The sequence below is a fragment of the Lycium barbarum genome, chromosome 6 (assembly GCF_019175385.1).
Source record: "Lycium barbarum isolate Lr01 chromosome 6, ASM1917538v2, whole genome shotgun sequence".
NCBI lineage: Eukaryota > Viridiplantae > Streptophyta > Magnoliopsida > Solanales > Solanaceae > Lycium > Lycium barbarum.
In genome coordinates this window covers 32,794,500-32,804,166 of record NC_083342.1, presented here as the reverse complement: position 1 = coordinate 32,804,166, position 9,667 = coordinate 32,794,500, and positions in this window count along the sequence as shown.

Genomic DNA, 9,667 nt, shown 5'->3' with positions numbered 1-9,667 from the left:
GGTTACAGCGGTCCTTCGAACCGCGTATTTGCTTTGACCGGCCGGCAGGACCCAGGAGCGTCTTCAAGCGCACACCCAGGTATGTTAGTGATCTTTTCTTGAGGGATATGTGTATGAATAGGTCTATACTTTATCATATTACGTGATTTTCTTCTTCTGGGTATTAATAAGAGCAAGGTAATTGTTAACCTGATAGACATTGAAAATTCGGAAGGGCGATATGGTAATTGTATGGTTTAGCCCGGGGTGGGACCCACTCTAAGAATTTTTCGAAAATTTATTAAGACCTCGATCTGCCCTGAATTATGTGACAAAGGTCGTGCGGGGGCTGTCGACGAAATTATACCAGCCCTAACGCGTCAAAATGCATGAAAGTTTCGAGGTTAAGTGTGCTAGGGCCAAGGCAATTCTGGGATGGGTGACCCCCTGGGAAGTAATACAAAATTTTTCACAAAGTGTAAGTATGATATATATATAAATGTGGATATTAGAAAAGATGATGGATAAGAGATGCGATTAAGCAAAACTTTCGAAAGAATAGACAAGCGACACGTAAGACGATTTGTATAACAATCTGACGAACAAGTTGTGAGTGAGTAAACAGATTTTGACGAGATAATCCGTGGTATAATTGTCAGGGTGAACAATGAAATGTCGATAAAGGGAAATTTTTGTAGATCACTGGAGCCTTAATAGGGGTGGTTGGATACTAATCAAAACTCTGTTTGTTGTACTTCTGCACCTCTGATTCTGATAAGGCTCTGTCTATTACGCCTTTGTACTTCTGAATCTGATTACATTTCAGTCTGATACACCTCTGTCCGATTGACTCGGGATATGAATCTGTCTGATATAACTCTGTATGTCTGACTCTGATTACGAATCTGTCTGATACATCTCTGTATGTCTGACTCTGATTACGAATCCGTCTGATACATCTCTGTACGTCTGACTCTGATCTCGGATCTGTCTGATACCCTCCCATACATCTGACTTTGACTACGAATCCGTCCGCCATAGTTTAGTACGTCTGCCTCCGATTACGAATCAGTCTGATATGCTGTTGTGCGTCCGATCCCAGTTCTGAATCTGTTTGGTATGACGTGGAATCAGGATAATATGGTAAGGAACCGATGAGTGCAACAAGAAGTGATATTGATTATAATGTTTGAAAGGCTTTGAAGGAAAGGAAGAGGGGACACAACGTCTGTGAAGGAGCGAAAAGCATTCATCTGTTACTGGAATATAATTCTTGGCCCAGTGACTGTGTGGGATCTGAGAGGATATGTTATAAAAGCATATGAGTCAGTAATGTGAAGAATTACTCCATCATTTTGGTAAAGAATCCATATCGGAAAGTCAACAAAGGACGATTATAAAAAGAACCCTCCCGAAGTAGTAAGACGCCCCATGAGATCAATCTAACATTCGAGGACGAATGTTTTAAAGGGGGGGAGGATGTTACATCCGGCATTTTTGCATATTCGAAAAATTTGAGATAACTTGACTTGTAATGAATAAGGCTATATTTGGACCTTGCTTGGTATGAATGTGTCGGCTATGAATACATTAGTGTGAAATTACGAAAGGAGGCCAAGGGCAAAATTGGAATTTTGGAAATTTGTTCCATGAATCATAATATTTAGCCTACAATTTGGGCTCACAAAATAATAAGAAAATGAGGCCCAAAACATGGGAGCCCAACCGGCCACAACATGGCCCAAGTCCATGGAATTAATTAATTTCCATGTGACATTATATAGTCATCTCTATCCAAAGAAGCTTCAAGAAAAACCAAGAAAAATCAAGAACAAAAAAGAAAGAGGCCACGGCTAGAGAGGAGAAAAAAGAGAAAGGAGAAAGAAAAAAATTCTTGGAGCTAAATTCTTGGTTCAAAAATCCAACTTCTTTGGAATTACTACTAAGCTCAAGATTCTCTACAAAGTGATACAATTATCTTGGCAAGAGGACAACTCTAGTGGCAAGTGGAAAGTCTTGGAAAAGGTAAGGATTTCATGCCTTGTTATGTTATGGAAGATGCTTGTATGATGTAGTGTGTGGAAATGAATGAAAAGCATGAAAATTTTGTGTGTTGGGTGTGTATGTATATTGGCCGTATGTATGCATGTGTTGCATATTCATGATGACTTGAATTCATGATGAAATCTAGTTATGGTTATGGTAGAAATTGTATTGGAAATGAAAGTTGAATGAATTGGTGGAAGTTGGAAAAATATAGAATATGGCCGTGTGGTACCATGTTAATGAAGGAAGATGAACTAAATTTCTCTAGTATGTTAATTGTGTTATTGTGAAGTGAATGAAAGAATAATGGTTCTTGTTGTCATGGAAGAATAGTTGTTAAGTTGTTGTAGGAAATTATGCAAGTTTATTGTAACTTATGTAAATGTGGGAATGAAAGTAGTAAGAGGCAAATTATGGTTGGCATTGATGAAGTTGAAAGATAGAAGTATATCATGAACATGTTTTCTAAAAGATTGGAAGTTGTGAGCGAATTATGCTTTTGGTAGGAAACTTGTATATGGTGTATACCCTATGTATATCTTGTGAAAATGGTATGATATGATTCCGAATGGTATTGTAATGACTTTGATTAGAATAAATGAGAGAATGTTGGTATTGATTTAGGAGCGTGAAGTCGAAATGAGGATTATTGTATTATGTCGTAAAGTAGACTAATTGTGTATATTATGAATTATGATAATTGTTGATGTTGTTGATATTGTTGTTGGGTTGTTGTTGGTTGTTTGGAGCCGAGTTGAATCTCGGGGAGGCTATATGTATAGGGGAGGTGCTGCCCAAATTCTTATAGACAAGTATTGGTTAAGGTTAGAAATGTTAAGTCTCATGAATAGTAACTAGTAAATGTGACCATTTGCAGTTTTTGAGCGAAACAGGAATCGAGTTTGGACGAGCGTAGGACGCAACCAAGGTATGTAAAGCCTACCCCTTCCTTCTTAGGCATGTTCTGAACATAATAGGCTCGGCCGCGAGCCTTAAGTACGACTCCGTTCCTCGGAATTCGAGACGGAAAACCGCTCCAATTCCTTCAGTACAATTGAAACCATTTTCTTACAAGTTGCCTTTAAAGTGAACTTTTGTACGAAACTTCCCTAAACGGAGTCGGAACACTTCCAAACGATTATGGATGACCTCATAAGGTCTATTATCCGTAATCTACATATGTTGCCTCGGGTTGGTCCGAGGCGGGCCCACAAGGCCCGATATCTTCTGCATAACTTTAAACACTTCCGTTTTGTCCGATTTTCTCAGAAAACATCTGGACTATTATTTTGGATACGATATGACTATTTTTATGCAATTCTTACAAAATGACTTCTGAACATCTGAGGATCTGATTCTGATAATAATCTGTCGTGCCTTCCCAAGTAGGATATAGGCGCATATTATGAATGCTATCTGAATACTCTGATTTGACTCGCCATTTGGCCTACTTCAGTTTGATTGGGTCTGTATAATGATCCGTATGTATATGGTTTCTCATTAATGAGTTCGTGCATGTGCTATGATTCCTTTCACCGGATCCCGGGCCGGTTTATATCGTGCGGATGGGCCGCCGAGTCCCTTGTCGGGGGCCGGGTCCCATGTATGAATTCCGAAGTATGATGTGTCCGGTTCCGGGGTACTGTGGTATATGTCCTTCCCCGGCTACCGTGAATATGTTACGAAGTATGATGTGTCCGGTTTCCCGGCGTGTGATTTTTCCCCGGGGTTACCGCGGTTATGATATGATGTGTTATGTGACGGGGATGTTCGAAGATATGAAATCTTCTGAAATGTGACATGTTGTGGCGCCAAAGGCAGGATTGGCGACCACGTTCTTGTGCCCTATTATGATTCTGTCTGTCTGATTGGATTCTGATTATGTCTGTCCGTATGGATTATGATTTTATCCGTCCGTCTGGACTATGATTCTGTCCGCTATCCTTCCGTCTGTCTGTCTGAACTACGACTCTGTCCGGTATATCTCTGTCTGTTCGTTGGATTACGATTCCGTTTGCTATACTTTTGTGTTTCTGACTCAGACTATGATTATGTTTGTTATGTTTCCGCTTTACATACTCGGTACCCGGCTCTTCGGGGGCTGCGCTACATGCCCGCAGGTACAGACGCACTTGGAGACACTCCGCCAGTCTAGGGCTCAGATTCTGCTATTTTGGAGAGCTCCTTTGATCCGGAGCGTGTACTTTTGGTATATATCTTCTGTCTTCTGTATATTCTGTATGTATGGCAACTCCGGGTACGGCGGGGCCCTGTCCCGTCATATGACTCTGTATGTCTGTTAGAGGCCTGTAGATATGTTTGTAGGTTAGGGTCTTTCTGTACGGATGTGTGTATATGTTGTGTTTGGGGCGACCCCATTCGCCGCGGCGGCCGGTCCGCATACGTTTATATGTTGCTTTGTTGGCCGGTGTGGCCTTTGCTGGTATTTTCTGTGCGCAGGGTTATTTTGGATAGTCTGTAAAACAAAGGAAACTCTGCCAAAATTGTTACACCCCGTAAGAGTCTGTGCTATTTTAATTAAGACAAGAAAGAATGAGTTAAGAAAGTTCAAGGAAAGTTAATCGAGTTAGTAAGAATATCGTTATATATATGGTTGCCTTAAGTATCCCGAGGTGACATCGTAACCTAAAGGATTTGAAATCGCGTTATGAGCGTATATGAGGTAATGTGAGTGCCTTTTTAAAGTATTTGAGATTATTAGTAATGATATAGAAGATGGATAAAAGATATGAATATATTTTTGCGATTGGAGTTTCGTCGAAGCTTCGTAAGTTCTCCAGTTACGTTTAAGGTTATGGTGATTCTCCGGACCCTTCGAGACGTGTATGGATTGTTATGTATGTATATGGGTATGTATATGTATGTATAAGAGGTTACATGAGAGTTGGAAGAGGATTAGAAGATAAACGAATCTAAACAAAATGAATCGGAACAACTTCAGTAAAATCTCGGACCAGATTTTTAGCCCATATCGTTGGGGGTATATCTCCTAGTATATGAGGAGTTTTAAGGTGTTTCAAAAGCCTAAAATGAAGTTCATCGAGTCTAGTTTCCAACGCAATAAACTGCTCGTCAAACTGATATTTGGATAAGGAAATATGGACGATGCAATTTGGGCTGGCAGGGCAGCAAGTTTGGACCCGACCCAAACACTAATGTTTCGGCCCATGAGGCCCATTAACGTTAATATATATGGCAAATTCACTTGAGGGCTGATCATTTTCAGCTAATATCCTCCAAAAACATTAGAGAGAGAGAGAGAGAGATCCTAGGCTAAGGAAGCCATTTTGATCAAAATCCAAGCTCCGAATCCCGAAACTCATGAAGAGAAAAACGTTGTACGTTGCGTTGCCTTCAATTTGAGATAAATATTGGTCTTGGGGGATGAAATTTTCGTGGTGGAGCTTCTGATAAGGTATTTATAAAATTCCTTTTATGTTATTAAAGTGTTTATTTAGAGTTTTAACGAATTAGAACGGAGAAAACAACATTATAAACTCGTTTGTTGTTTTGTTGAAATTTATGGGTGAGGGGCTGTTTTAATTGAAATTGATGGACTGATTTGAATTAATATTTTGGTTGTTGTAATCATGGATATGTGAGGAGAGTGAAGGAATTTAATGGTTAGAGTTCGAGTTAAATTGTTGTGGGTTGTTGTAAGGATTATAGAGATAATAATGTGGTTTTATTGCACATGAGTAGATGATGTGGTGTCGAGTGGCTGCTGTTGTATTTCCCTGAAATTTTCTGAAAATATTGCATGAAATAAGGTATAAGAAGTGCATATGGGCTGCTTGGTGTATTGCAAGTGTTCGTTAGAATTTCGGGCATCGTTATGTTACAGTTGGGGGCTGTTTTGATATGTTGTTGTTCTTGTTGAAATAAAAGAATTGAAGATATGGTTGTGTCCATATGTTATTGTTGGTATTTCTGTGTCAACAGGAGAGCAATTGGAAATTCGGATAGACGAGTTTATAGGGGAAATGCTGCCCAAAGTTTTGTAGACAAGTGATGAGTTAAAGATTGAATACCAAAAGCCTTATAGTTAACAATTGGTAAAAATGACCATTTGTAGGTTTTGGGCGAAACGGAGATTGAGTTTGGACAAGCGTGAGTAGCGCGAAAGGTATGTAAAGCTTATCCTTTCCTTCTTTGGCATGCCCTAGGTCTACTAGGTTGAGATTTCGGCCTCGGGGACCATCCTGCTCATCGTAACCCGAGATTAGTTTTCGTTACTATTCATTCAATAGAATTGAATTATAAAAGGTGCATTTTACTAGAAAAGTGGTTGTACTTCCAAAACGTTTACAAATGTAACCCGATCGTTCTAAAACTTTCCTGGATGACTCCGTAGAGTCTAATGGGCGTGATTCTCGTCCGCCGCCTCGACTTGGCCCGAGGTGGGCCCGCTATCCCCGATGCCTCTCTTATTGTTCTGTTTGTCTTATTCCCGTACGGTAAGTCAAGGGAACTCATGGTTATTGTTCCGACTACTAAACGGGAGATATTTTATCTTTCCCGAGATGAATTTTAATGATTATTGACCCAATTGTGGGGACCGAAACCCTGACATGTGATGTACGGCTTTAGCCAATGTACTCTTGTCCGGAGTTCGCAGGTAACTCCTGGTTATTATGCTGTTCACTATATGATAGGTGTTATGACCACCTTCATGAGCATTATAAAATGTTTTTGACATCTAAAGTGTTTTTAAAAATCTTACCCTGAGATTCTGGACAAACTACTTATTTTCTTTATTTTCCGATATACGATTTTGGTATACCTAAGTCCTGTGTGATGCATGATCCTGGCATGTGTGATTATGTTTGGAAAGTGATAATTTGGCATTTTGTCTGGTTATCTTCTGTGTTAACGAGTCCCGGGCCGGTTATGTGAATATGCGCATATGTGATATTGGCCGCTAGACCCTCGACCGCGGCGTGCCCGACATTGACTGCTGGACCCTTGACCGCGTCATGCCGGACGTGTGGCATTGTCTGCTGGACCCTTGACTGCGTCTGCCGCACTTGTGATTATGCCGACATAGACCGCTGGACCCTTGACCGCGGTATGTCGAACTTGTGATAGAAAACCGCTGGATACTTGACCGCGGTATGTGTGATTGTGACCGCTGGACTTATGGCCGCGGAAATTGTGCGTTGATTCTTCTATGTGTGTGAAACAAAGATGTTTTCCAAAAGAAAGCAAACATTTTGTCATCCCGATTGCCGTGTTGATTTCTCCGGAACTTCTTTTGCCTGTTGTACGCCGGATACGACTCCTTAGTATGCTGGCTATTGTGCTCGCTTTCTATATATCGTATTTCAGTTGTGACTTTGCTTTCTGTGTTGTATGCTTTACATATTCAGTACATATTTCGTACTGACCCCCTCTTTTCGGGGGGGCTGCGTTTCATGCCGCGCAGGTACTCCCAGGTGAGTTGAAGACAGTATAGAAGATGTTCCAATGCAGATGGCAAGCTCCATTTGTTCCCGGAGTGCTGCCGAGTCAGAGTTGGTATGTTATGCTTTCTGGATTACGTTAGAGACTTTGCAGACAGCGTCGTGGGTATTGGTTGTCAGTCTGTAAGCGGCTCCGTCAGCCAAAATGTCGGTCTGTGTTATGTACTGAATTTTGTATGATTATTGATTCGTTATGCTTGGAAGCTACGTGAAAGAATATTTCTGGAAAAAAATAATTACGATGTATTTCATCTCATTTGATTTGAAAAGTTTGACATGATTTTATGTGCAGCAAGAGTCTGAGGGTTCGCTCGGCCCTAGGTAATGGTCGGGTGCCCATCACACCCTAGCGGAATTAGGGTGTGACAAGAGCGTATATAAGTTGTGATTTCTGATTTGTGTTAGAGACTTTGCAGACAGAGTTGTGGGTACAGAACATCAGTTTTGTAAGCGGCTTCATCAGCCGATATGACACTTTGTGATATGTTACAGATTCTATATGATTACAGGTTTTGTTTGGTTTGGGAATGATAGAAAGAAAGTTTTTGAAAGCCTTACTATGAGTTTCATGTTTATTTGATTTGAAAGTCTGAAAAGAGTATGTATGAAATAAGAGTCTGAGGGTTTGCCCGACTCCGAATATGGGGTCGGGTGCCCAGCACACCCTAGTATGATTAGGGTGTGACAAAGTGGTATCAGAGCAGGTTTGTCCTAGGGGTTGTCTGCAAAGTCGTGTCCCGTAGAGTCCTGTTTATGGTGTGATGCGCGCCACATTTATAAACAGGAGCCTACGGGGCATCTAGGGATTGTTGACCTTCTTTCTGTCATAGATTGTGCGATAGAGCCAACTCATAAGAAAATGAAATTCCATATATAAGCCTTACATACGACGGAAGGAGGTAAGTGATGGTATGGAAAGTCACTGCGGTAAGCATTGATATATTTGATCTGTTACCTGAAATTGGAAGTTCTGGATGGCTAGAATGTGATAAATAGCCGTATGCTCTGTGAGGCATTGTTGATATATGCTGTGTATAGATTTTGAAAGGAAAGAATGGTATAAGAGGAACTAGGTCTGTTGAAGGATTCAGAGAAAGTTGACAAGCAGTTTTGCTGTAGATTATCATGTAAGGATGGTGAGTGGAAATCCGAACAGACTGATAACCAAGTGTTTAGCTCAAAAGTAAAGACGATGAAGGTATATTCGCCACCATCAGGAATCTAGGAATTTAGGACGAAGGGTAGTTATGCACATAAGTGAAAGGTGAATATTGAGGATCGAAAAGGGCAAAATAGTATTTGTAAAAGAAAGGACGTGTTACGAAGATGTCTCGGAATCTGTAAGACTTCGATTTGCTCCAGATCATGTGAGGAAGCGGACGCGATTATATCAGCATTAAGGCACCGGATCCCACCAAAGTTTCGAGGTTACGCGTGCTAAGGTGGGAGTAATTTTAGGATGGGTGACCCCCTGGGAAGTGAACTAAAAATTCTATATAATCCGACAAAAGAGACAAATGGGAAGCTAGAATAGCCTGAGTGAAATTAGAGTATACGGGATGGTTGGAGACCATAAAAGGCCACATAGCACGCGACAGGCCAGACTAGAGAAGAGACAGAAAGTACGTCACGGCTCTGGAATTTGGATGGGCTTGAATAGTGTTTGGAAGTATTTTGTGGGCTAGTTGATAATAATTATATATATATATGAATACGTATGATATCTCATCTGTGATTGTATCAGTGGACACGTGTGTCCCAGCAACCGATGCTACGATATGGAAGGCACCAATTGAGTAAGGATACCGAAGTCCAAGTAACAACAAAGGTAAATGGTACACGTGTTACAAGATAAGATGCTATTATTTTTACTACAAGTCAAGATTGGAAATTTTAATACAATGATATTTGGAAAAAGAAAGTGAGTGAGTAGATGGGAAATAAGGAGATCAAAATGTCGGAAAAAGGTGAAAGGTAAGAAAACCTCGGTGAGTGAAACCCCCGAGAGAAAATTACCGGCAAGGTACGAGACTATTTGGATAAAAATTCAAAGGTAGACATGGGAAAAGGATAGAGTACGGTAATATGGAACAAGAGAGGAGTGTGTGAGATTCGAGAACTAATTTCAATAAGTGAGGCTGAAGGAATGGTGGCTATGA